Consider the following 25,926-nt stretch of genomic DNA (forward strand, 5'->3'; position numbering starts at 1 on the left):
TAAATGTGGAGAAAAGATCACAGAATTTAATCAGCACAGTCATTCAGTGTATGTGGTCAGGAACAATCACTCAAAGAAGCGTATGGAAAACTAGGTTAGTATGCTTGTGTGTGTGTGTGTGTGTGTGTGTGTGTGTGTTATGAGGATTTTTAACTAAGCCACTATCTCTGTTGTTAAATATAAGAAAATCCCGTTAGAAAAAAAGATTACTTTTGCCTATGTCAAATTATGCCATTCACTACACCAGAGTCACATTATGAAAAGGGGTCACATAGAAGTAGCAAAAGAAATAACCCCTGAAGAATCAAAGTTAATAGCAAAAGACGTGATGAACAAATTAGCTTCTTATTTTTCCTATCCAATTAAATATTTCTTGGAATCAATGGAAATTATGCAGATAACTGAGGGCAATTTTCTATCGGTCTAGAAAGGTGAAAGGCACACTGAAGTTTATTTCTAGACTAAGAAGACTTGCTCAACTTTCTTTACTTTTTTCTTGCAAGAACGTGGTCATGGTGACAAAACCTTTCATATTCCAACTGTCATATATTCTTTCCTTCTTAAAATGAAACCCAATGAAATGACTCATAAGCTCATTGCTGTAAGAGTAATGACAGTAAGCCTTATGGTTCTGACAATACGCTTTCGAAATATAACCTCTAATGTGTGGAAATTTCTGATATGTGAGTTCATTATAAAAGTTTTACACTTTTAAAGCAAGCATTTTGCTCTTTTGTCTCCATTTTCTTCTTAATAATTATAGGTGTAATATATTTTCTAAATACGTGTGTTTGTGTATTTATATGTATACAGATAAACTATATTTCTGTAGCTTTTGTGTGTATATAACACATACACATGTACACAAACAGCCTGTACCCTCAGTGCTCACATGTGTCACTGAAAGATGGTGACGTGACGTATGAAGAATATGTGATACACCAAAAGCCTCTGGTTCATTACATTATCAGTTGTTAAACTCTGGGAAGTCATGGGGTTTTGCATGGGTTCCCCCTTTTCCCCTCCTGACTTACAAGGAATCTTCATCCTGATCATGGAATAGTATTATGGAACAATATGTTTACAGCCTCAAGGTAGTATTTATTTAAACAAACACATGCTTTGTGATAAGTATAGCATTTCTTCCTAACATTACTGCTATTTGTTCCTGTGGTGGACATGCAGCCATTAATAAGATATAGATTTAATGGGTCTAAACCTCAGTCTGTTTTTATGCAAATGCAAAGAAAGGAATTGACATTTGCAGTGGATTGCAGTTTTCTTTGAAAGCTTATCATTTGGCATAGTGATTGGCATTAAAAGAATGCTCTTTAACTCTTGGCTGAATGAGTGAATGACCCATTATTATAGGTGGCTCTATAACACATTGGAAATACAGAGAATATATGAACATGGTTCAATATCAATATAGGTGAGGTTGGGTGGCTCAGGTTCTGATTTTTCATCGACAAATGTTCTGTTGTTTCCCAGGAACAAATACAGATTAAGCTCCCGGGAAAACATTTGTTATACCCAGTTTGATTTCCAGGAAACTCATTCAGTGAAATGATTTGAATAGGGCAAAAGACATAATTATTGGTATGTAGTCATTTGATTGAGCACTGGCACCAGACTATTAGTATTAAATACTATCAACTGTAGTTTAGGTTTAAATTTCTTCCAGTTTCTCTGCACTCTTTCTCATTTTGAGTGTTATTAAAATTATTGAGGATAATTTAGTGGAAATAAAGTTTTATCTAAAGATTAACATCATATTTGCTTGTTTATGTTTTCTCTTGTGTAAATGGTTGGTTTATATTCTTCGGTGTCCGCAAGAGAGGTGTTATTTCCTCTGGGGAGAAAGTACATCAGCACCTGTGAGTATGAAGCACATAAGATTCACTACTCTGTATGGCTTTATTTTACTTGCTCTCTGTTTCATACTCAGATCTCCTCCCTCTTTGCGAGGTGTAGTAAACATGAAGGAAAGTTTGGGTAGAGAAGGCCATTTTTCACTCTTTCACTCTCATGTATTCATACCCTGACAGAAAATCTCCAACAATATGTTTACCTACGAAGGAGTGCTACAGAAGATTTGGTTGTGTCATTACCTACTGATAATTTTATATTATAACAGCGACTTGGAGTAGTAAAAAAAGAATAGGCGTTTTGTATCTACCAGTCATGAACACAATGGCATACATTACTGAGTCCATATGCATTTCATCACTGGAGAAGAAAATCCCTTCAAATAATTTCAAGGGTATTTCAGGTTTGTGTGTCTTGTATTTTAGTTTATAACTAAAACAGTTTTTTTTTTTTATTTTACACTGTAGTCTTTAATATCTGCTTTCTACCCCAAATATATTATTTCTAATCCTGATACAACAATATGTATATTCAGAAATTTAGGCTGCAAGAAAAAAAATAAATCAAAAAGAACATTCTATCTAATATTTTGTAGTCTAGAAATAGAATTAACTAAATGAATGATTTATCAATTACAGGGCAAAGTAAAATAATACGGCCAAGGAAAAGTATACATTGCATATACCCTGTGCTTTTTTTTGGGTAAAATATGAGATATGATGTGACTATACCCTTATCTTGATTAATTCCAAAATGCCTCTCTCACTTATTCCAGTGCCTCAACCTCTTTTCTAATCACATTGACACATGAACTTTTTTGTTCCCACCAAGTGAGTTATTTGCAATGGCAATATTAATTTATTTGAGTAGAATTGAATCAAGTTGCTTTCAAAAAAAGATATAGTAATGGGGTCAGAGTACATATTATTTCAAGAAAATATTTTGTATATTTGAGGTGACAAAGGCCTACCTGGACTCAAATAAGACCAGACTGATTTGGAAGTAATAAGAGGTGATGACATGGATTTAACTATGCTGTATGTACGTGGGGAATAGGATATAAGCTTTCCACTAGTTTAGAGTTTGATATATCATGAAAATTGACTTAAAGCATAATTATCAATAATTATAGATTATTTAACAGATACTCAGCTGAACCCTAGAGGAAAAGTTTCATAGACAGATAAGAAGTTATGGGTAATGTTGCAAATATAAAGACTTAAAAAAAAAAAAAAGAAGCAGACTTGTAACTTGCCAGTTCTGGTGATCACAAAAGACTAAGTCAAATAAAATTGCCTTTAGTTACAGCAAGAGAGAATTTCTATTGAATGGATGTATTTCTCCCTTCTCTGAACTCTACCAATACATATTGCCTGAATCAATCATATGAGAATAAATCAAATATCACTTTATGACATCACTATTGCTTTATCAAAATTTTACATCTTGTATTGTGTTTTTTTTTTTTATCCTTTGATTGTGAGCTTGAGACCAAATGCAAATTATTTTATTCCTCACAAGAGATAACTCAATTTCTGTTACATATCTGCTTCCAAGGAAATAGACTTTTTTTTTTATTTGACTGATTTGATCTTCACACCTGCTATCTTGAAAAATTAGAGAAGTAAGTGTAGTTTTGGATGATCTAAGGTTGTCATGCTCAGAATCAGAGGAATGGACCACATTATCTCTTTGATGACCCAAGTGTTGTTTATAATATATAAGATATGATTACCAGCCCCTATAATGGCTTCTAAAAAATAAAAACTGAGGGTTAAAAGTGTAATGAAATGCAAATGAAACTGTCCTGGCAACAGAACTGCATATTTTATTTGTTTCTTACAGAATGTAGGGCATAGAGAGAGTTAATATTAAATACTATAACTGCATTCTAGTTTTAAAATAATGTCAGAAATAATTCATAGTCGAATTGCAGTTACTAGTTTAAAATAAATGCTATCAAATATTTTGGAAACCAAACGTGGTTCCATCAATTCTGCATTAAGAAGACTTCTAAATATCTCATGTTGTCTTTCTATTCGCTATACTTGTCAGCTTTGTTAACGTATTGAGTAAAATTTAAGCTTAGAGTTAACTTCATATACTTGCTGCATACCCAATTTAAAATCAAATATAATTAAGGTTCAAGATTTATACTGAACACTCTTACCTAAGAGAGCTCTCTCTCGCTCGCTCCTTTTTTCCCGTTTAATGAAGAGAAGTAAAAGACGTTAAAAACTTATGACTTATAAAGTCCTTTTGACATTTAGTCCATTTCAGGTAGATGCTGTTTTACATAACTTTTTAAAACAATGCATATTTTGGGTTGTGCTTAATTAAACAAAAGAAAGAATAGTGCAGCCTAAATATCACTGGACTTGAGGAGCTCTGATTTTGCTGTATCCACTCATTCTCTACGGGACCTTACACAAGCGACTTAACCTAGTTGGGCTGTGATTTCCTCAACTGTAAATGAAACTGCTGGATTAGAACATCTTTAAGGTCTTTGTCAATGCTAAATTCGTATAATTGTACGAGCTCCATAATTACTTTCAATCTCAGTTTCCTCTTTCAAGTGATGTACTTTATGATAACATCTTTGCTTTCTTTTGGATTGTTTTGAGACTCAGAGTAATCAAATTATTTAACTTTTTGGAAACCATACATTACCACTGAAAATTGTTGTTATTGTCATCAGTCACAGTGATATTAGCAACTTTAGGAGGATTCAACATTGTCTTGAGAGTATAGAGGAATTCAAAAGAGCAGTGACACATCATGTGACCTGCCCCTTTAAAAAATCCTTTTCAGATGAATTTGTCCTTCAACCAAAGAAGCCTGCAGTGCAATGGAGTCTTGTTTCATTAGATATTTTTCCGTTAACTAAAACTGTTTGAATGTGAAATTAGCAAGAACTACTGGTTGAGCTTCCACTATATATAAAACATCTTGCTAAGCACTCTCAGGAGATATTTACTAGATCCTGCCCTCAACAAGCTTACAGTTTAATTCAGGAGAGAAAATAAATTTTGGAAAAATTGTCTCAGTCAGAAAGATGGTAGAGAAGATGCTGCAAAGCTATTCATTATAATCAGGCTGGGAAATATTATAGAAAATTGGTGTAGAATTTCAGAGGAGAGAAAGATTGATTTAGGCTGAGGTGGAGGGTTAAGCTTCTACAGTAGAAATGGACTGTGTCCGTGTTAATAGAATTGGCTAAAACAAATATTCCATGTGTTCTCCTATTTTTTCTAGCCTGCTATTCAGTTAGGTTGAAACCATGTAACCATGCCAGAAGGCTATAAAAGGAAGTGAACTGTATCTTTTCTAGGTGAGGGCAATTAGGTGTTGTCAGTGAAGAAAAATTTGTCCTCCACCCTTCTAGATTCTTCTGGCTAGTCTAAGAATTAAATTGACAGGAGACAAATTAACAGGAGAAAATTGAATTTAATTACATACATGTGGGGCCTTATAAGAAAAAATGAGACTCAAGGACCAGTAAGGCAATTGTGGCTTATACACCATCTGAGAGAAAGAAAAGGGGGTAGGAATTTGGGACTTTAAAAGGGAAGAAAACAGAAAGATGGGAGAAACAAATGTTTAGTAAATAAAGGTTTTCCATGCTATGCAGATACAATGAGATGCAGAGAAGTCTTTATTCAAACAGGTCTTGCTAAATTTCCCATAGTCTACCACTCCTTTGAAGTTAGTGCTGGTGATAGCACTCTTCCTGGGATAGGTCACAGTCTAAATTCTTTTAGGCAGTTAAGAGGGAGGAAGTAAAAGCTCTTACTGAGCTTTTTTTTTTTTTTTTAAAAAAACAACCAACCCAAAATAATCCTCATGTGCATTTTGGGTTGGCAGATTTTGCTCTCCTGCAATGTCAGTGAATCTCCTCCCTTATTATCTTCTGCCTTGTAGCCTTGGAAGTCACACATTCCTCCAAATGGCACAGCTACAAGACAGAAGAGAGTTACCTGAGCCACCTGACCCAGTGGACTTTACCTGAGGGATAGGAGTTACTTTGGCTAACACAAGAGATGAATAGAATTTAATTAGATAAAGAGAAAAGGGAAGACATTGCAAACATTTGGGATCATGTAAACAATGTGATGGACTGAAAAATGCAAAACTGTTATCCAGGAATGAATAAAACATACATTCACACACACACACACACACACACACACACACACACACACACTTACTTGAAATAGAAGATGTAAAAGATAAAATATTTTAACCTAGACAATAAATTATGACAAATGGATAGAAATTTTATTGACAAATTAAGGAGTATGGGTTTTATTGTGTTGATTCCAGGCAAACAATGAAGATTCCTGAGAAGCATAAAGAAGTTGTCAAAGAAGTACAGAGACTAAAAAAGAGAGAGGAGAGTGAGAAAGTGAGAGAAAGAAATTAAATTTTGAAGAGTTCATTAAAGAGGTAATAGTCTAGCATGTTGGAAATAGCAATGTATACAAAGGGAGAGATACAGAATATGTATATGAAAATATTCAAACTGCTGTTCCACATTTACTTATTACTAAGTTTATGTGATATTTATTGATCACTGTATTTAATTATAACATTTCTGCATAATAAAATAGAAAGTGTTATAGCAAAATGAAATATAACAAAAACAACAAAAATGTTTTCATGGAAGTTTAAGACTCACTTAAAATTAAGGTGTATACTGTTATGGAAGTAAGTGAATTAGTTAAGAAGAACTTGTCAATATTTTGCATAATCTTTAGAAATACAATAATATTTAATATCTACACTATTTCTCTGAACCTAGTGGCTTCAGCACTAAGATTTGACATCCAAATGTTTCTCATTACAATATTAAAAAAAAAGCACATACAACAAATACATCACACTTATATTTACCCAAATCAATCAGAATTTTGATTGAATTGATCTTAAAAATTCTCTGTCAGTTTGAACATAATATCAGTCAATTAAAATGGGAAGACTCGTTTAGAATTTGGACTAAAAGAGTCTTTTTAAATCTCAGTGAAAAGAAAAGAAGAGGCAAAATTTACTTAATTCTTTTTGGAGTGACCATTTATGAAAACTTTGATTGTTTTTCCATGAACACATGTCATTTACTTTAGGCTTACCTATATGAGACTTTGCCTTTTTCTTTACTAACATAAATATATCACACATCTTTATGTTTCTTATATAAAAACTTAATAAACAGAAACCTTAATTAAATAGAGTTTGGAGTCCAGAAGAGGAAGCTCTCACACCCTGAAAAGATGGCAGAGCACAACAGGAAGAAGAGAGTTTTTTTTTTTTCCTGGCGAGGACACAACCAATGAAAGGTCATGGACTCTTTGTTTACTCCAGCCCCCCCCAACTTCCTTTTCCCCACTATAAAAGTGCTCTTCTTCCCTTGCCATGTGGGGACTTGCACAGGACTGCAGACCCAAATTGCAATTCTCTGCTCATCCCAAATAAACTCATTATTGCTGGAGAATTATCTGGTAGTCTACTTGTTTTAGGTCAAATTTTTGGTGGCTATATGGAAGCCAGAGAAGACCCCTGAAATCTCCAGGGCTGTTGCACAAATAGGTGCTATACCCAAAATTGAGTCCACTGAGCTCACTGTTTTTCTGGTCAATCCTGGATATTAAAGGTATACATTTCTCCTGGAGGTGATCTCAGACCCTTTTTGCATTTGAAGCTTTCTAGGCTTTATTCAGAATCTATTTTAAGGTTTTATCTTTCTTGTTAAGGCCTGGTTCTGTATGTGGATACTCTTTTGGCACTTTGGTCTGATTTTGAGATCAGACTATTTCAACCGAAGCTGGCTGAGAATCTATCAACCCATTCCTTCAGGAACAGAGGTTGCTTCACTGAAACTGTACCAGCTCAGAAGCTGGCCCATTCCTGTGGAATAGGACCTGTTCTCTGGAAACTGGCTGAAAAGGCTTTAGCCTAAATCCACCTGGACAAAGCTGTTTTCTTAGAAGTAGCTGTTATTAGCTTGCAAGCTGTTTGAGTTGCTTGAAAATTATATTTTTACTCTAAGGAAAATCTTCTAAGAAATGAGATCCTAGTTATCTAAATATTTTGATGGTGCCCCATCACAGGAACTCTAGCCAATTTTATGTTTAAGAATTATGGAAGATCCTTATGTGCATTTCTTTCTATATGGATCAACTTGACCAAGGGCAATTTAGAGTATCAATGACTGTGGTGAGGAACTTTTAAAATCCCCAAACTTAATTTCCTTAAAGCCAAGTTGTATTACAATAGCTCAAATATTTCCAAAACTGAGTGGAATACCTATTTAAATTGGTATTTTGAGGCTTTCCAACATTATTAGTTTAAAATTGCCTCTCTTCAAAATAAGATTTTAAGATGAACTGAGGCAAACAAACAATTAGATAAAAGATAAAATGGCTCCCGAAGCTTCAGGCTACTTTTCCTTGGCTTCTTTGTCTCATACTCCACGTCTGGTGTCCTCTTGTCTCTCTCCCTTAGCTCCTCATGGCCAGATCCCAATTTCACTTCCATCTTCCTCCTTCCCATCTATTTTGCCTATGCCTCCTCTATACTCTCAGATACTAGTTCCCACATACTAATTCTCTCACCAAACTTCCCTTTTTCTCGAAACTTTCCCCACTCCCTTTTCTTCTGAACTTGTCATAATCTCTCCCTTTAAATTAAGTCTTCTGATGATCCAGATGCTAAACTCTTAATTTCTTATACTCCCTGAAATAAAGCTGAACTATGAGTCATAGTCAAAGATTTTACAAAAGTAACCGAAGATTCTCACAGATTTGCTGAGGAATTAAATATAGTCTTTCAATCTTATCAACCTGATTGCTCTGACTTATATCAGCTAGTTAATATGCTTTTCAGTGAAGACCAGGCCCAGTATAGAATGAAAACTACTAATTAGGAAAATCCTGAAAAGTCTCCAGAATTACATCCAGGAGGCCAGGCTGCTAACTTATATGATCAGGCTAGAGCAATCATTAGGTGACTTCATCAAGCAATTCCTAGGACTATTCCAAAGCCTGTTGATTGGGCAAAATTCAGGCTTGCATACAAAAATCTGATGCACCTGTTCATAAATATTATAATAGACATCAGATTATTTTTAAAGAAGATTTTGGTCTTCCTTCAGATATTGATTCCTCCCAGGTAACTTTTAACTGTGTTTATTATTTGAGTGAACCAGGACATTTCCCTTCTGGTAAAAAGGACCAGGATGGGATAGAAAACTATGTTCACTTCAGATTTTAAATAATCTGGCAAACCACCTCACTTGCACTCTAGATGTGTAACCTCAAGAAAGACCACCAAAATCCTAATCTTAATCTTCAACTCTAGCAAATAAAGGCACCTAAATGAAACCAAAATCCTCCTATTTTATGCTATCATTGCAAAGAACTAGTACATTGCAAAAGAGATCATCATTGCAAATGTAAGCACTTCAGATGCCTTAAACCCTCTAATCAGCCTTCCCAACATCCTCCTGATTCTCAATGACAAGGCTCCAAGAAATTATAGGGGCCCTTCCCAAACCTCAAAGCACTTTTGTCCTCAAAGCCATGGCTACCTTCAAGAAAAATGTGAGAAAAAAATCACGTCCTTGTTTTGAGGCACACCCATCTATGGAGCTTTAAGGTATTTGACATAGTACTGTGTGTTAATCTGAGATAAGTAAAGTTTCCAAAATTGCCAAGTTAGTCTCAGGATTCTCAGAATGAAAATCTGTGATTCTAGAAGTCAGGATATGGAGCTACTGGGATGCTCAGTTTATTGATTGAAAGGCTGAAGAAGGCTAAAATTGAGTTTACAGGGAAACCAGAAAAATCTTAAATATAATTTTATCATGGAATGTAAAGGAGCACAGTAAATAGTGAAGAAATCTACTACTAGGACAAATGAACAGGATTGTAACATTCTCTAGAGAATTTGATTAACTGAATACATTAAATATTTTCAGAAGGAGTTAGAGCTGATACCTGGTTTTTAGTAGAGTGAAATGGTTTAAAGCTTTTTACTTCTTTTCAGTAAGCTGAAGAAGAACAATATCTAATTAAATTAGAAGCATTTACAATATTTAACCAGGCAGTTTGAAGACTTATAATGTATAAGCTTGGCTAATTTTTTTTATCTGTTCAAAAATAGGTAATCAAATATTTCTAGACTCCTATATAGGCTTAAAAATATTACATTTTCTAAAGGTATCTTGTTTGTATTTAAAATCTGACTAATATATTCACTGAATTTAATACCTGGAGAGACTGTTTCATTAAACTTGTTCATGGCTTAGACCTTTTTCTCCCAAAATAAATGAGACAAGAATGAGAAAATTTAATGATACTAGTGTTTCAGAGAAAAATATATATATATATATATGCATATACACAAATGAATACATAAGATCTTAAGATTTGTAGATCATAGAGTGACAGGTAATAAAAACAATAATGTAATAACAATAATAAACACAAATGGTTGAGGAAAGGAATCTAAAAGAATTTCAAATTTTTGTCAAGAAATCAAACTTGGGTTTACCACTTGGTAAAACGTATATCTTTGGAAAAGCAGAGATTATACTTATGATCTAAAATTTTAATTTTCTCGCAATACAGTATGTCATTCACCTACTGTTAATAAATTTCAAAAAGGAAAAATAAAACTCGCATAGTGCTTTTCCTTCTCAAAATGTTTTCTTCGTTTGGCTTCTTATCTTTTGGACAATAAACAATAAGGAAGAGAAGTAAATATATAATAATATGTTAGCAACAATAAGTGCTACTAAATAATAAAATAAAAAGGAGATCAAGGAAAGGGAAGACATGAATGAAAATGTGAAATTTGAGCAAAGACTTAGAGAAGGCGAGGGAGGTAAAAGAAGTGAGGTCATTCCAGGAAGAGAGTGTGACCAGTATAAAAGCCTTGAAGGTGGCTGTGTGCCTGGTGAAGGAGTGCAAGAGGCAATTGTGGCTTGAGTAAAACAAGGGGGAGGGATTTAAGGGAATAAGAAGTGATGGTGGTGAGCAATGGTGGTGTACCAACAACCATGGTAGGGACTGACTCAATGTGAGGAAGCAAAACAGTATTTTGAGCAAAGAGTAACAGGATCTGATTCATGTTTAAAAGAATTATTCTTGGCACTTCTATAATAATAGACAGTTTGGCAACAACCATATAAGCTTGGGGCGGGGGGAGTTAAGAGGTTACTACAATAATTTAGTCTATATATCCTGGTGACTCAGACCAAGGTAAGAGGAATGAAGGAAGTAGAAATTGGTTGGATACTGGATGCATTTTAAAATTAGAACTTGTAAGATTTCCTGATGAATTGGATGTGGGATGTGATGGAAATGCAAGAGTCAAGAATTACTCCAAGCTTTTTGGACTGATCATTTGGTAGAATGGATTCACCATCAAACTGAATTGGTAAAACGCTGGAAAAGCAGATTAAAGGGGCTTCCCTGGTGGCGCAGTGGTTGAGAATCTGCCTGCTAATGCAGGGGACGCGTGTTCGAGCCCTGGTCTGGGAGGATCCCACATGCCGCGGCGCGGCTGGGCCCGTGAGTCACAACTGCTGAGCCTGCGCGTCTGGAGCCTGTGCTCCGCAGCAAGAGAGGCCGCGATGGTGAGAGGCCTGCGCACCGCGATGAAGAGTGGCCCCCGCTTGCCACAGCTAGGGAAAGCCCTCGCACAGAAACGAAGACCCAACAGAGCAAAAATAAATAAATAAATAAATAAATAAATAAATAAATAAATAAGCCAAAAAACAAAAAAGGAAAACTTATTTAAAAAAAAAAAAAAAGCAGATTAAAGGATGAACAATGTTTATTATTTTAATTTAAAATCTCTATCAGACATCCAAGTTAAGACATCAAAAGAGTAGTTGAACATCAGAGGCTAGATGATGAAGGAGAAGTCTGCACTAGAACCATAAATTAGTAAATCATTAACATATATATAGTAATCTCACTATAAACAGTCTGGGCAAATAGTTGGAAGGCAGTGAAACTATTCTGTCTGATGGTGTAATGGTGGTTATATGTCCTTATACATTTGTCAAAACCCTAGAAGATGCAGCATAAAAAGTCAACCCTAATGTAATCTATGGACTTCTGTAACAGATATTATCAATATATAAGTATTGGCTCATCAGTTCAAAGAAATTTACCCCACTAATGCAAAAATGTTAATAATAAGAGAAATAGAGAGGAGGCCACATACAGAAACTATACTTTTTGCTCAATTTTTCTGTAAACCTGATACAAAAAGTACATTTGTGTGTATTTACATAGATATATATGTATATATATCTGAATTTTAAGCCAAATAGATTTGTTACACATACAAATTAAAATATTTTTAAAAATAATTTGTTATTCATAAAAATAAAAGTATTTTATTATTATTAGCATTGAGCATAAGAATACTTCTATAATTAGAGGGAATGAGGAGATGTTGATCCAAGAGTACAAATTACAGGTAATAAGATGAATAAGTCCTGGGGATCTAACATGGTGACTATGATTAACAATATTATATTATACACTTGAAAGTTGCTAAAAGAGTAGATCTTAAATGTTATCACACACCCCCAAAAAAGGCTAAACTTCACAGACAAAGAAGTAACTGAAACCCTCACACCACTATATAAACAAAGTGTGAGGCCAAAGGAAATGGATGAAATATTATTGTTTTTTGAATTTTGCCATCACATATTTACTCTGACTCCTCACAGAAGAATTATAGCTTTGCACAACCACAAAGTAATTCTCATTATTTCAAAGAAAGAATTTCATCGGATTGTTTTAAAGAGGAAGTTCAGCCTAAATTAGTCTTGTTCACAGTAGTCACTCTTTCTTAACAGCAACATTCAGTGTCCATTCAAAGTACACCAAAGTTCTATTTTATCCATAATAAAAACAATTAAAAATAGTTGAGACATTTGTCTTTAATACAAAGTTTAATTTGGATTGTTTTTTCTAACAGCTTTAACCAAAAGTAATCCAAAAAAGGAACAGACAGTTTGGGAAGGTTAAAAAATATGTTATGCTAAATGCAGCTATAAATTCTTTATAGATTACTGGTTAATTTTAATGTTATTGGTTTTAGACAGGTATTCCTGTAATTACTCCAAGTAGACTGAGGATTTTTCCTGTTTATAACATTTATACAAAAAAATCAAGCTGGTGTTTTTAAGGTTCTCTTTATGTTTTCATAATATGTTAAATTGTTCAATTTTTTAAACTTTGGTTCTTTTACTAGGTATACTTTGTTAAGCATTATAATAGATATTTTATTAACTGCTATATAATATATCTATAGAAAAAAATGTTTTCTTCTGGGGAATATTGGAGGAAATTCCATGGAGGTGTCTTCCACTGAAGATTTGTTGCCAGTAGCAAAACAAACAAAATAAACAGAAAAAAACATGATTTTGCATCCCTAATGTCATTTTCCAGTCACATTTAACACATCAGAGCTGTCTTTCTTACTTATTTTCCCAAAATTTTCTTTTTAGTATTTAGTATGGGATAAAATTTACTTCTCTTACTGGTAAAGACTTAAGATTTATTTACTGGTACATTTTGGCCATTATTCTTACCTCCATTCTTTGTAGATATGATAAAGGCATTTGTTATATTGGGGAATTTCATGATAAGTTTTCTTTCCTTTCCCTTAAATTAGATAAGTTGCATTAAAAGTGTAGTATGTTATATGTAAAACACATTACGGCTATGTGTTTTAATTTTTTGTTCTTATGTTGAAGATAGCCTCTATGAGTCATGAGATAGGAAGCCAATTCTAGAGGAGTAGACTGTGCAAAAAATATCTCATTGTGGTAGGAGGGTATTTAGATAGACAAGGCCTTGTGCTCATCATGAGTAATATCTAAATAACTCATGAAACTTGAGATATAAATTAACATACTGCATCAAACCAGAAGGAAAAGTCAGTTCTGAAAAATGGAGGATTCTCTCAATGCCATAAATTCTACCTTTGATATTTTAAAACTTATAATGTCTCTTCTCTAATTTTTAGACATCTTGAGTTATAAATGTGTTGATAGCCAGCTCTCAGTTTCTGTCTACTACATGTTTAGCATGAGGGTTGTATGATGAAATATTATAAGAAATATAAAGTAAGAAAATAATGTTTATGGAGAAGGGTATTCAAAAGAACATATGTAACACTAATAATAGTAAATGTATGTTTACTGTTTGACAGGTCCAATCACATAAATTATTTTATTCAGTATTGCCCACCCACTCACCCCAAAAATCTCTGAGTATCATGGGATAGGTATTATTGTTACTTAGTTTGTTACATATATGAGTTATTTTAAAGATCAAAATAAAATGAGATTATAAAGGATATTATTTTTGAAGTAGTTATTAAACTTAGGAGCTTCCAAATTTATCTTCATTTTACCTCTTCCTAGATTGTGTGTTTTATCTTTCTTTTCTTTGGTGTTTACACTTATCACATAATGAATAATGCCATGAATTTTAGAGCTACCTCAAGTACTTTATTGAATGAAATAAAATAAATATAAGTAGCATGGCATTATTTTCTCTATTTTACAGATAAAGAAACTGAGGATTTGAGAGAGTAAAGGACCATTACAATAACTCATTATGCATTATAATTTACATAGTAAAAACTACTCTTCCCTGAAACCATGGTACCTCTCAAGATAGTAGTAATCATGAACAATATTCATTCAGTCAGCAAAATTTATTGAAGAGTTATTATGTGTTAGGTACTGAGAAGCCAATGGTGACTAAGACATAAATGTTCTTTCTCTCATGAAGCTTATATTCTACTTAAGGGAGTGTATTAGTCTGGATTCTAATAGAACCGATAGATTTTTTTTAAGTTGAAATTATCACATAATTAAAGACCTAAGGAACAAGAAGCTTCTTTTTACAATACACTACAGATGACTTTTAAATAGAATGAAATAGACATCATGGGGTCAATTGTATATACCATTGCTGAACTCTTACAGTGGCAGGGAGTTGTGAAGCAGAATTTCCTTTCCTAGCATTGAGATTGTAATGCATTTTTATATGCAATATGTTCCTTGATAGACTTATTCATTCTATGGAAGTACAGAATTTCCAAAGGAAAAAAGTAGTAAAGTATTTCATGTAAAATTTGAGCATAGTGCTTATCACCATAAGCTATTTATACAGACTTCAGAAAAAAAAAATCCTAGTAAACATTTAAAATATTGACTCAAAACTTACCAGTTAACTTTTGTAAGTTCAGGCCCACACAAAAAATTGTAAAGGAAATAAAGCAGGGATCAAGACAGTGGTGTAGGAAGACATTGAGCTCCCCTCCCCTTACAAACATATTAAAATTACAATTACATACAGAACAACTCTCACTAAAATTGGCCTAAAGTCTAGCAGAATGGCTTTTCTACAACTAAGGCTGTAAAGGAACCACACAGAATCTGCTAGGAAGAGAAGAGAAGCAACCTTGTTAGGACCACCCAAGCATGTGGAGACTAAACATGTTACTTAAAAACCAATGGGTCAATGAATAAATCATAGCGGAAATCAGAAAATACGTTGGGACAAATTAAACATACAACTTTCCAAAATCTATGAGATTCAACAAAAGCAGTTCTAAGAGGGAAGTTTTAGCATTGCAGGCTTACCTCAAGAAACAATAAAAATTCCAATAAACAATCTAACCTACCATGTAAAGGAATTAGAAAAGAAGAATGAGCAAAGCCCAAAGTCAGCAGAAGGAAATAATAAAGCTCAGAGAGGAAATAAATAAAATAGAGACCACACAAACAATAAAAAAGATTAATAAAACCAAGAGCTGATTTTGTGAAAAAATAAATGAAATTGACAAGCCTGTAGGCAGTCTCATTAAGAAAAAAAGGGAAAGGGCCCAAATAAACAAAATAAGAAATGAAAGGAGAAATTTCAACCAATATCACAGGAATACAAACAATCATAAGAGAATACTACAAATGGTCCTATTCCAACAAATTAGACAACCCAGAAGAAATGGATAAATTTCTAAAAAACAGAAAAAAAAATAGATACTCTGTACTCTGATTGCTAGTATTGAAATTGAATCAGTAATAAAAAAAAAATATTTCCAAACAAATAAAAGTCCAGGACTAGATTGTTTCACAGGGGAGGGAATTCTACCAATCATTCAAAGAAGAGTTAATGCCTATCCTTCTCAAACTATTCAAAAAAAAAAAAAAATTGAAGAGAATGGAACACTCCCAAATTCATTCTATGAGGACACCATTACTCTGATACCCAAACCAGACAAAGACAGTACATAAAAAGAAAATTACAGGCTAGTTTCTTTGATAAATATAGATGCAAAAACCCTCAGCAAAATATCAGCCAATCTAATTCAACAATATATCAAAAGGATCATACATCATGATCATGTGGGGTTTAGTCCAGGGATGTAAGCATGATTCCATACCTGTAAAGCAATCAATGTGATACACCACATTAACAAAATGAAGGATAAAAATCACATGGTCATCTCAATAATTCAGAATAAGCCTTTGACAAAACTCAACATTCATTCATGATAAAAACTCTCAGAATAGTTGGTATGGAGGGAACATATCTCAACATAATGAAGACCATTTAGGACAAACCCACAGCTACTCAATGGCAAAAAGCTAAAAGCTTTTCCTCTAAAACCAGGAGCAAGACAAGGATGGCTACGCTTGCCACTTCTATTTAACATATTATTGCAAGTCCTAGGCACAGCAATTAGACAGGAAAAAGAAATAAAAGGCATCTAAACCAAAAGGGAAAAAGAAAAACTCCTTATTTGCAAATGACAGGATACTATATATAGAAAACCCTAGTCTCCACCAAAAATCTATTAGAAGTAATAAATAAATTCAGTACAGTTTCAAGATATAAGATTAATATAAAGAAATCTGTTGCATTTCTATAAACTAATAGTGAACCATCAAAAAATAAAGCAAGAAACAATATCTTTATAATTGCATTAAAAAGAATGAAATACCTAGGAACAAACTTAATCAGTAAAATACTTATATGCCAAAAGCTATAAGAGATTGATGAACAAAACTGAAGATAATAAAGATAAGTGGAAAGTTCTTCTGTGTGCATGGATTGCAAGATTTAATATTGTTAAAATGTCCATATTACCCAAAGCAATCCACAGATTTAATGCAATGCTTATCAAAATACCCATGACATTTTTTATGTTTTTTTTTTTTTTTTTTTACAGAATTAGAACAAATAATCCTAAAATTTGTGTGGAACTACAAAATATCCCAAATGGCTAAAACAATTTTGAAAAAAAAAAAAAAAACAGAAAATAACAAAGCTGGGAGTATCACACTGCCTGACTTCAGACAATATTACAAAGCTATAGTAATCAAAACAGTATGACACTGGCACAAACACAAATCAATGGAAGGAATAGAGAGCACAGAAATATACCCACATACATATGGTCAATTAATCTGTGACAAAGGAAGCAAAAATATACAATGGAGAAAAGAAATCTCTTCAATTAAGTGGTGTTGGGAAAACTGGAAAGCTATATGTAAAAGAATGAGATTATAACATTTTATCACAACATACACAAAAATAAACTCAAAGTAGATTAATGACTAAAGTTAAGACTAGAAACCATAAAACAATTAAAGAAAAGATAGGCAGTACACTCTTTAACATAAGTCTTAACAATACTTTATAAGATCTATTTCCTCAGGCAAGGGGGAAAAAAGCAAAAATTAAAAATGAGACCTAATCAAACCTAAAAGCTTTTGCACAGTTAAGGAATCCATCAATAAAATGAAAAGGTAACCTACTAAATAGTAGAAGATATTTGCAAATGTTATTTCTGATAAGGGGTTGATATCCAAAATATATAAAGAACTCATACCTCAATATCAATAAAACGAACTGATTAAAAAATGGTCTGAAGACCTGAATAGTCATTTTTCCAAAGAAGACATACAGATGGTTAACAGGCACATTAAAAATGTTCAATATCAATAATCATCAGGGAAATGCAAATGAAAAGCACAACAAAATGTCACCTCACACCTGTCAGAATGGTTTTCATCAAAAAGAACACAAATAACTAATGTTGGCGAGCATGTGGAGAAAAGGGAACCCTCATACACCGTTGGTGGGAATATAAACTGGTGCAGCCAGTTTGAAGGTTCAGAATCTACAGGATTCAATCAACCTCAGATTGTGTAATACTATAGTATCTATTTATTGAAAATAATCTGTGTATAAAGTGGACCCACAATACTTCAAACTCAGTGTTGTTCAGTAGTCAACTGTATATGCTATTGGTTCTGTATACCAGTTCATATAGAGATATTACATAATTATGAAGCCTGAAAAGTCCAAGATCTACAGTTAACAAGCTGGAGATCCAGGAGAGCCAATGGTGTGTGTAAGTTCTAGTCAGAGTCTGAGTCCAAAAGTAGGGGAAGACTGATGTTTCAGCTCAAAGACCGGCAGAAAGAACTATTTTTTTTAGTCAGTTTCTAATCCATTCAGGAGATTGGATGAGGCCAACCCACACTGGGGAGGGAAATCTACTTTACTCAGTTTACCAGTTCAAATGTTAATCTCTTCCCAAGACACCCTTGCAGACATGCTCAGAAATAACGTTTAAACAAATATCTGAACACTCTATGGCCTAGTCAAGTTTACACACACACAACTAAACACCACAGGGAATTAGAAAATAAACCAAAAAGGAAATGAGTGAATACATTAATTTCAAATACTAACAATTCTATTTTAAAAAGTAGACAGATAATGTGATAGTGACTAGTTGTGTGATGGGCAGGAAAGATGTCATTGAGGATGCAGTATTTGAATGAGAAATCCCAATATATTAAACAGTGGTTAAAGAGAGTTTTCACAAGATAGAAGAACACATTTAAGGGCTAGAGATAAAAAAAAAAAAAAAATGCTTGAAGTATCTAAGGAAAAAGAAAAAAGCTTAAATTTGTGGAGTCTGATGACCAAAGTAAGTGTCCTATTAGAAGAGGACTGAGAGACAAACAGGGGCCTGATCATCCAGAGCTTTGGAAACTACAATAAGGAGCATGAATTTCATTTTAAGTGCAATGGGAAGCCATTTATGGGGTTTTATGCATTGCAAAGGTAAAGCACGATTGAACCGGAGATCAGCCAGTTTAGGATCTACAGGAAACATCTCTGAAATTTTAAGGTAATGGACAAATAGTTGATTACATGGATAAATGATAGAGGAGATATATATATTTGCATATATTAGCATATATATGGAGACATATGTATACAATGTATAAAGTGTATATGTTTGCATGTAGATAAAAGGGCTATTTTGATTTGCTGCTTAGGTGAGAGGTAAAGCACCCATGGGGATATATGAGAAACAATAGATATTAGCTAAACTACATTCTGGTGAGAATGAATCAGCAAACTAAAGACCTTTAGTTTTGTGAGTAGAGTCTGCAAGCAGAGTGAATACACATTTCTCAACCTCCCTGCAAGCTGTGTTCAGCCTCTCCTCTAGGTACCTAAAGAATACCAGTCTTAACAGTGTCAAATTATTGGCTTCTGATATACTTTCAAATCTAGGACCAGTTCCAATGTTGTTGTAACCTTTTCCTTACAAATGTATGATAATAAATTATTAAAATTCAATAATATGTCATTGGTCTTACTACTTTATTCATATCTGAATCCCAGCTTCTCTGACGCCTGGAACACCCACACACTTTTAAAGATAAAGGAAGAGGTTTTCAAGTATTCATTCAGGGCCATTCAATGTACTGCTTGTTTAGAAATAGGAATGTATATATATATTTTTTATTCTCTAACATTTAGGTGGACTTATGTATATGGTTGATAACAGGGCAATACTAAAATAACGCAGCCTTTGTATCCCTATATTAAATCAATAACGAAGCAACCCACTTGAAGCAAGACATAGAAAAGCAAGTATAATTATATTATAATACATGAAGTGTCAAAATTTTTGTGGGCTCTTCTGAATAGTTTGAGCAATTATGAGATTCTTTTTCACACTGAGAAGAGTAAAACATTACACAAAAACGATGACCTTAGTATTAAAGGAAAAACTAAAAGTTTTGAAATAAATATGTTAAATTCTCATCAAAATTAACACACACACACACACACACACAAACGTGTATACCCCCTCAGAGAGGCAACATCGATAGTATCTGGTTCCAACTCCTTCAACTCCTCAAGAGGTCATTTGCTTGTTTTGTGACCTTGGATAAAACATTTAAACTTCTTGGCCCTCCACTGTATTTCTGTAAGATGGGAATACTAATAGTCCCTACATTGTAGAACTAAAAAAAAAAAATAGTAGATGTAAATCACCTAGAACAGTGACTGTCACATAATAAATACTCTGTGTATGTTCACTATCTTAATGACTTTTTTCCAAATGGGAGCTATCAGTAGATCACCCCTTAATTGATTCCTTAGTAAATAAATAATTTACACTAAAACTAAACCTAAATAATATATATAAAGCAATGGAATTTGCATAATGTTATTTAAATGTCAAAGGACATATAAATATATGGCTTTTTGAAGTATGGAATATTATTAAGTATATTTACCAAGCATCGGTTCCTAAAGAGATTTTTTTTCTTTTTTTTTTCTTTTCTTTTTTTTTTTTTTATGTAGCTAATTACTGTAGAGCAAATGTGAGGTAAGGAGATAGGAAGCTTCTTAGACTTTGTTAGAATTACTCCCACATCTATGTAGGAAGGGACAAATTAAAATAAATTATAATCATTTATAATTTCAGATGAAGTTCATGATGTAGAAAGAAAAAGTGGACAATAATTTACTTTTAAGAAAGGGTCAGAAGTATAGATAACTTGTCTATTTTTAAGTATATTTCTTCAATTTAGAGAAAAGTTAAATTCATTATCTTCTCCTGACAACTTCACAAACTATCCTATCAGGCTTAGTATAACATTCTGCCCTCTAAGTCCACACAAAGATCCACAATCTATCTCCCAAAACCTCCTTCTTTCACCCTCTCGAATTAACAGGATAAGGAATTATGGGAGCCCTAGAGGTGCAAACAGAGGCTGAAACCATCAAAAGAGGATGGAGCTGAATTTTTTAAATGCAGTAGTTAGACAAGTGAGAGAAAGAAACATGAAGGGTACTGCAGATGGAAGAGCACAGAGAGATAGATAAAACTGAAGTGGTGGTTACATGTGTGAGAGAGTCAGGAAATAAAGCTGGGGACTAAATAGTGCCCAGCTCCTAAAACTCCATGCATCCTATGTTAAGGCACTGATAGAGACTGTAAACACTTAGAAGTAGAAAGTCTTAGCTATTTTGTTTAGGAATGTGTTCTAAGGGCTTAGAACTGGGGTTTACTTGGCCCCAGTAATCCCTCCTGACTTGTCCTGACTTGTCCTTCCTTACTGATTCTGACAGCCTAGAATTTTCTCTTTTCTGGACTATACAGGGAAGCTTGGAGCCACTTTTCCTGTAATGGGGAGATTGCAGTTTCCCAGGGGATGAACAAGTAGCTGGCTGCTGACTTTTATATTGATGATGTTTCTTCATTCTTTGTATCTGTGACCCTGTGACAAATTTCACCAAATTTCTTATGACCTTCCTTTGGAAGTAACATAATTTTCAGTAATGCTTAGTGGCCTGAAATAATTCACTTATCTGTTCAGTAGTCTATACAACCACCTATGCTAAACACAATTCTGGACACTGTAGATGTGAAGTTCTCCTTCCTCTGGAGAAACTCAGAGTCGATGTTAGCTCATCAATAAAGAATCACAATGCAGTGATGTCATATTTAATACTGTGTGACATTCAAGGTTGTTTTGAGCACTCAAGTCAGAGAGACAAGGTCATGGGCGGTCTCATAGAGGAGTTTATATAATAACCGACCCTTAAAGGCTAATTCAGAAAAAAAAAAAGTAAACAAAATAGTTCTTCTATAAGAGCAAATGGCAGTTGCATAGACAATGTCATGGGATTAAAAAATTATTGAGAAGAATTCTTTTTTCTTTATGGGCTAAAAAATGAATTAATACTTTATAAGAGCAAAAGGATAGGACTATGTCTGTATTTTAGACAGGAATTCTGGGATTTGAATGGAGGATAGAGACAATTAAAAATACTGGAAGCCATTATTTTCAGCTTCCTGAATACAAAAGTCCTGAACTTTTCAATAATCAACACAATTCTAGACTTTCTGAAAATATTAATTTATTGCTAATGATTTTGACAGTTTGAACCAAGTGTTTTGTAACTTGTACTTGAAGGTAAGAAAAAGTATTACATGAATTTTGGGCTTCAAAAATTCAGAGTCTATCTTTAAGGAAATATTTAGTTTATTTTAAGAAATATTACATGTCTAATATATATATATATATATATATATATATATATATATACACTTAAATATTAACTGAAAGCAAGGGCCCATGGAGGTAGTGGAAGAGGTCTAGAATTTATTTCATGGGTAGAGATATACATCATACCCTTTTAAAGATTAATAACATATTTTAGTAGGATCTACAGCATTTAACAAAATATAATTGACTGACACACAGTGTTCTTTTTATCTGAGTCTCACAAAGTTAAAATCTATAGGAAATATCAATAAAAATATTATGTTCTCTAAGTAAATGAGTGAAGCAAAAGTTTATCGAGTTCATTAAATTTTATGAACTGACATTGTCAAGTTGATTTAAGTAGGAAACTATTAGAGATGTGATGCATTTAGTGAGAGTTTCTAATTTTTTTGCATTAATTATTTTGTTCTATCATTTTTTAATGCAACTAGCTATGAGACTTATTATGCATGATATAATGCATGATAAGAGTTTTAAATATCTGAACATGGATTTGAGTAAATATGCTTAATCTAGAGAGTTTAATCAGTTTTATCAACACTATGCATGTCAGAGTTGGTGTGCACCATGGTAATGTGACCTCATTAAATTAATACTTGTGATGAGGATGAAAATGACCATTGAATATCAGAATAAATAATGCATCATCTTGTGTTCTTTTGCCACTGCTGCTTTAGGCATCTGGGGAAATTAATAAGGGTTATTGTGTCAATCAGGCAAATAAGAAGTAAAAAGAAATCTTCAATTAATCATGGTATTTTACAACTATCCCTTTGGGGGAAAAAAGAGAACCCTATTAATAAAAAAGCATTATGCTTTCTGTTGCAGTTGACAAACAGTGATAAGCTTCTCTGGGGACATCCTGTATGAGAGATTCATAATAAAGTTTTCCTTGTAAATTTCTCTAAAATCATTCCATCTACACAATCTTACAGTTCTGAGGCATGAAATCCTTTGGGGCTTCATCTAAGGAGGTTTTCCTTTTGGCCTTCACAGAGTGAGCTGCCGATTACTGCTTAGGGCCTTTGTAGCATTCTTCCAGGGACTGACACAGTTAAAAAGCTGAAGCACGCCCCTTGCACCAGCAAGTTTGGTTAATCAGGAAACTTCCTAGGGACCATCCAGGGATTAACCAGTAACTCCCCCACGTATTAGTAGCCTTGAGACACTCAGTGAAAACACGTTTCTACAGACTTTGTACAGCTTGTTAGGTGCAACTTCTCAGTCACTACTTTGGGGTTTATTCCTAGAAATTTCAGACAAACTGGTACTCAAGACTGAATTGGAATGAGGGATGGAGTTTCTAGGTGAAACTAGGTGAACCTAGTGAACCTATTAGGTGAACCTATATAATAGGTGAACCTATTCTGACATAGCACTTAGAGTGCCATTCCTTTTGGGATGTTAGCCTTAAGTCTTCTCATCATAAAAAGAATAATATTCATTTCTTGTTAGGATGAATTTTCCATGTCTTAGCCATCTCAGGATTTCTATGTTTCCCTATGATTTTTCTTTCATCATTAAGGGAGGAAACAATCTGTTGTTATACACTTTTTGTCTTAAAATTAAACATCAAATAATAGCAGACATTGGGCATTGAAATAATCATCAACTTTAAGACAAAAGACATAAACTAGGAGTGAGCAATACTTACAAACATTTTTGAATATTCTTGGAAAGAATCATTCAGTGTTCATATATATTTCATTTTAAGTAAATACCGAAACCCGGACATAATTCATTTGCCCCATTTTTTTTTTCAGGTTGTGGAATATAATACTTCTAATCCTCAAGTTTTGAACAGAATGGAGCCTTGACATTGAGAGTAAGACCATGTTTTAAAATACCAAGACATACTAAGAAAACAATCATCATTTATCCCATTTAGTCACCTCCAGAATTGATGCCTGTCATACAAAGAATGTACATATATTTATTTATGATCTCAAGTGAACAAATTAAATTTAGGTTTCTTATTATAGTATTTTTGTACTTTTCACAATAGCAGCTCTCAGGTAGTCTGTGGGTAATTTTATATGTGCTATGTATGTTTATATTAGAAAGGCAGAAATTTTTATATGGGTAAATAATAGATTTTTATAAAATTTATTTCTATTAGTGGTGTTTTCAAACTTCTTGAAACAGAAAGATACATATGTTCAAAAGTTTAATAATTTATCAAGATGCTTGAACAAAACATCCAGTTGTGAAAAAAGTAATATATATTATTGATGCAAGAATGCCTCTCAACATACATATATGATAATCATAGCAGACTTTTGAAAATATATGAGACATAGGTTAATATTTTATTATCACAAAAAGGAATATATTATTACAAAAATAAAGTAAGAAGACTGTGTATTATGTATATGTTTTTCATCACCATAAGGTTTTGACCTTGGAAACTCATTTAAAGCTTCCTTCTCATAAGTTACAAGATATAATCTTCAACGTAGTGACAAATCATATGACACAGTGCTATTATTTCTTTTATTTATCTATGGAGCTACCTATCTCTTTACTTATCTAAAGCAATTTGGGGCTTATAGTGAGATATAAAGGCAGACTGATTCATTATTAATAGAATTCTTTTGTATAAAATATCTTTTAAAGATGCCAAGGAGAAAATACAACAGAGATCTGAATATAAGGACAGGATTTAAATGTGGATCTTGACCAAATTACAAGTTTCCTACAGTGCCAAACAGCAATAATGTTTATAAATCTATCTACTATGATTTTCCAGTAGTCAATGCACAAGGATATGCGTAGTAATAGCATTAGTCCTTGTCCTTTGTTAAATGTAATTGTTTCTCTTGAAGAAGTAGGTCTTTTAGAAGAATGGCTCCCCAGAGAGGAAGAGAAAAGGGGATTAAGATAGAGAGTTCAGGTAGGAGCTTCTATAGAAAGTCATGAATAGACCATCACACAGAAAATATTATTTTTCCTCATCAACAAATGTGGGATTTAAAAAAAAATCATCTGTAAAAAAAAGCAATCTAAATTAAGAGGATTGCATATTTAAAACTACTTTTAGTAGTTATGTGACTCCAGGAGTCACAATCTAAAGTCAGAATTGAAAGAGAATGTAAAAGCCATTTGTTTGTTTTTGTCTATGAAACAATGAATTCATTCATTCATTCATTCTTGTTTTGTATTCATGGCATGGATCAGTCAAAAGACATTTATTGAATGCTTTAGTTCATGGCACTACACTGTATTTTGATTTTCATATTGAGTTATATTTAGGTAGATATTTCTGGCTACCAGAAGATCTCAGACTGTTTTAGATTTAGGTTGTGAGGTGAGACATGAATCACCTCTGTTGATTACTTACTATGTGCCCCACGATATCCCATATAAAACTAAATATTTATTATGTTCCAAAAAAATTGCCCCCAGTCCTGCCTTGGCAGCCATCTCCCTGGTTTCTTCATCATTTAACAAAACTAACTGTATCAGACACTGTGCTAGGTCTGAGACTAAAAAGAGGAGAGGGGAGAATTGAAGAAGATGAGCCTGCTTATGCATGCTTAAATTCTACTGGGAATAAACATGCAAATAATTGTAATATAATAAAACTATAGATTCACAGGGATGTGCATGGTGTGGAGTGAATGGGT

This window comes from Hyperoodon ampullatus, assembly GCF_949752795.1.
Source record: "Hyperoodon ampullatus genome assembly, chromosome: 17".
Classification (NCBI taxonomy): domain Eukaryota; kingdom Metazoa; phylum Chordata; class Mammalia; order Artiodactyla; family Ziphiidae; genus Hyperoodon; species Hyperoodon ampullatus.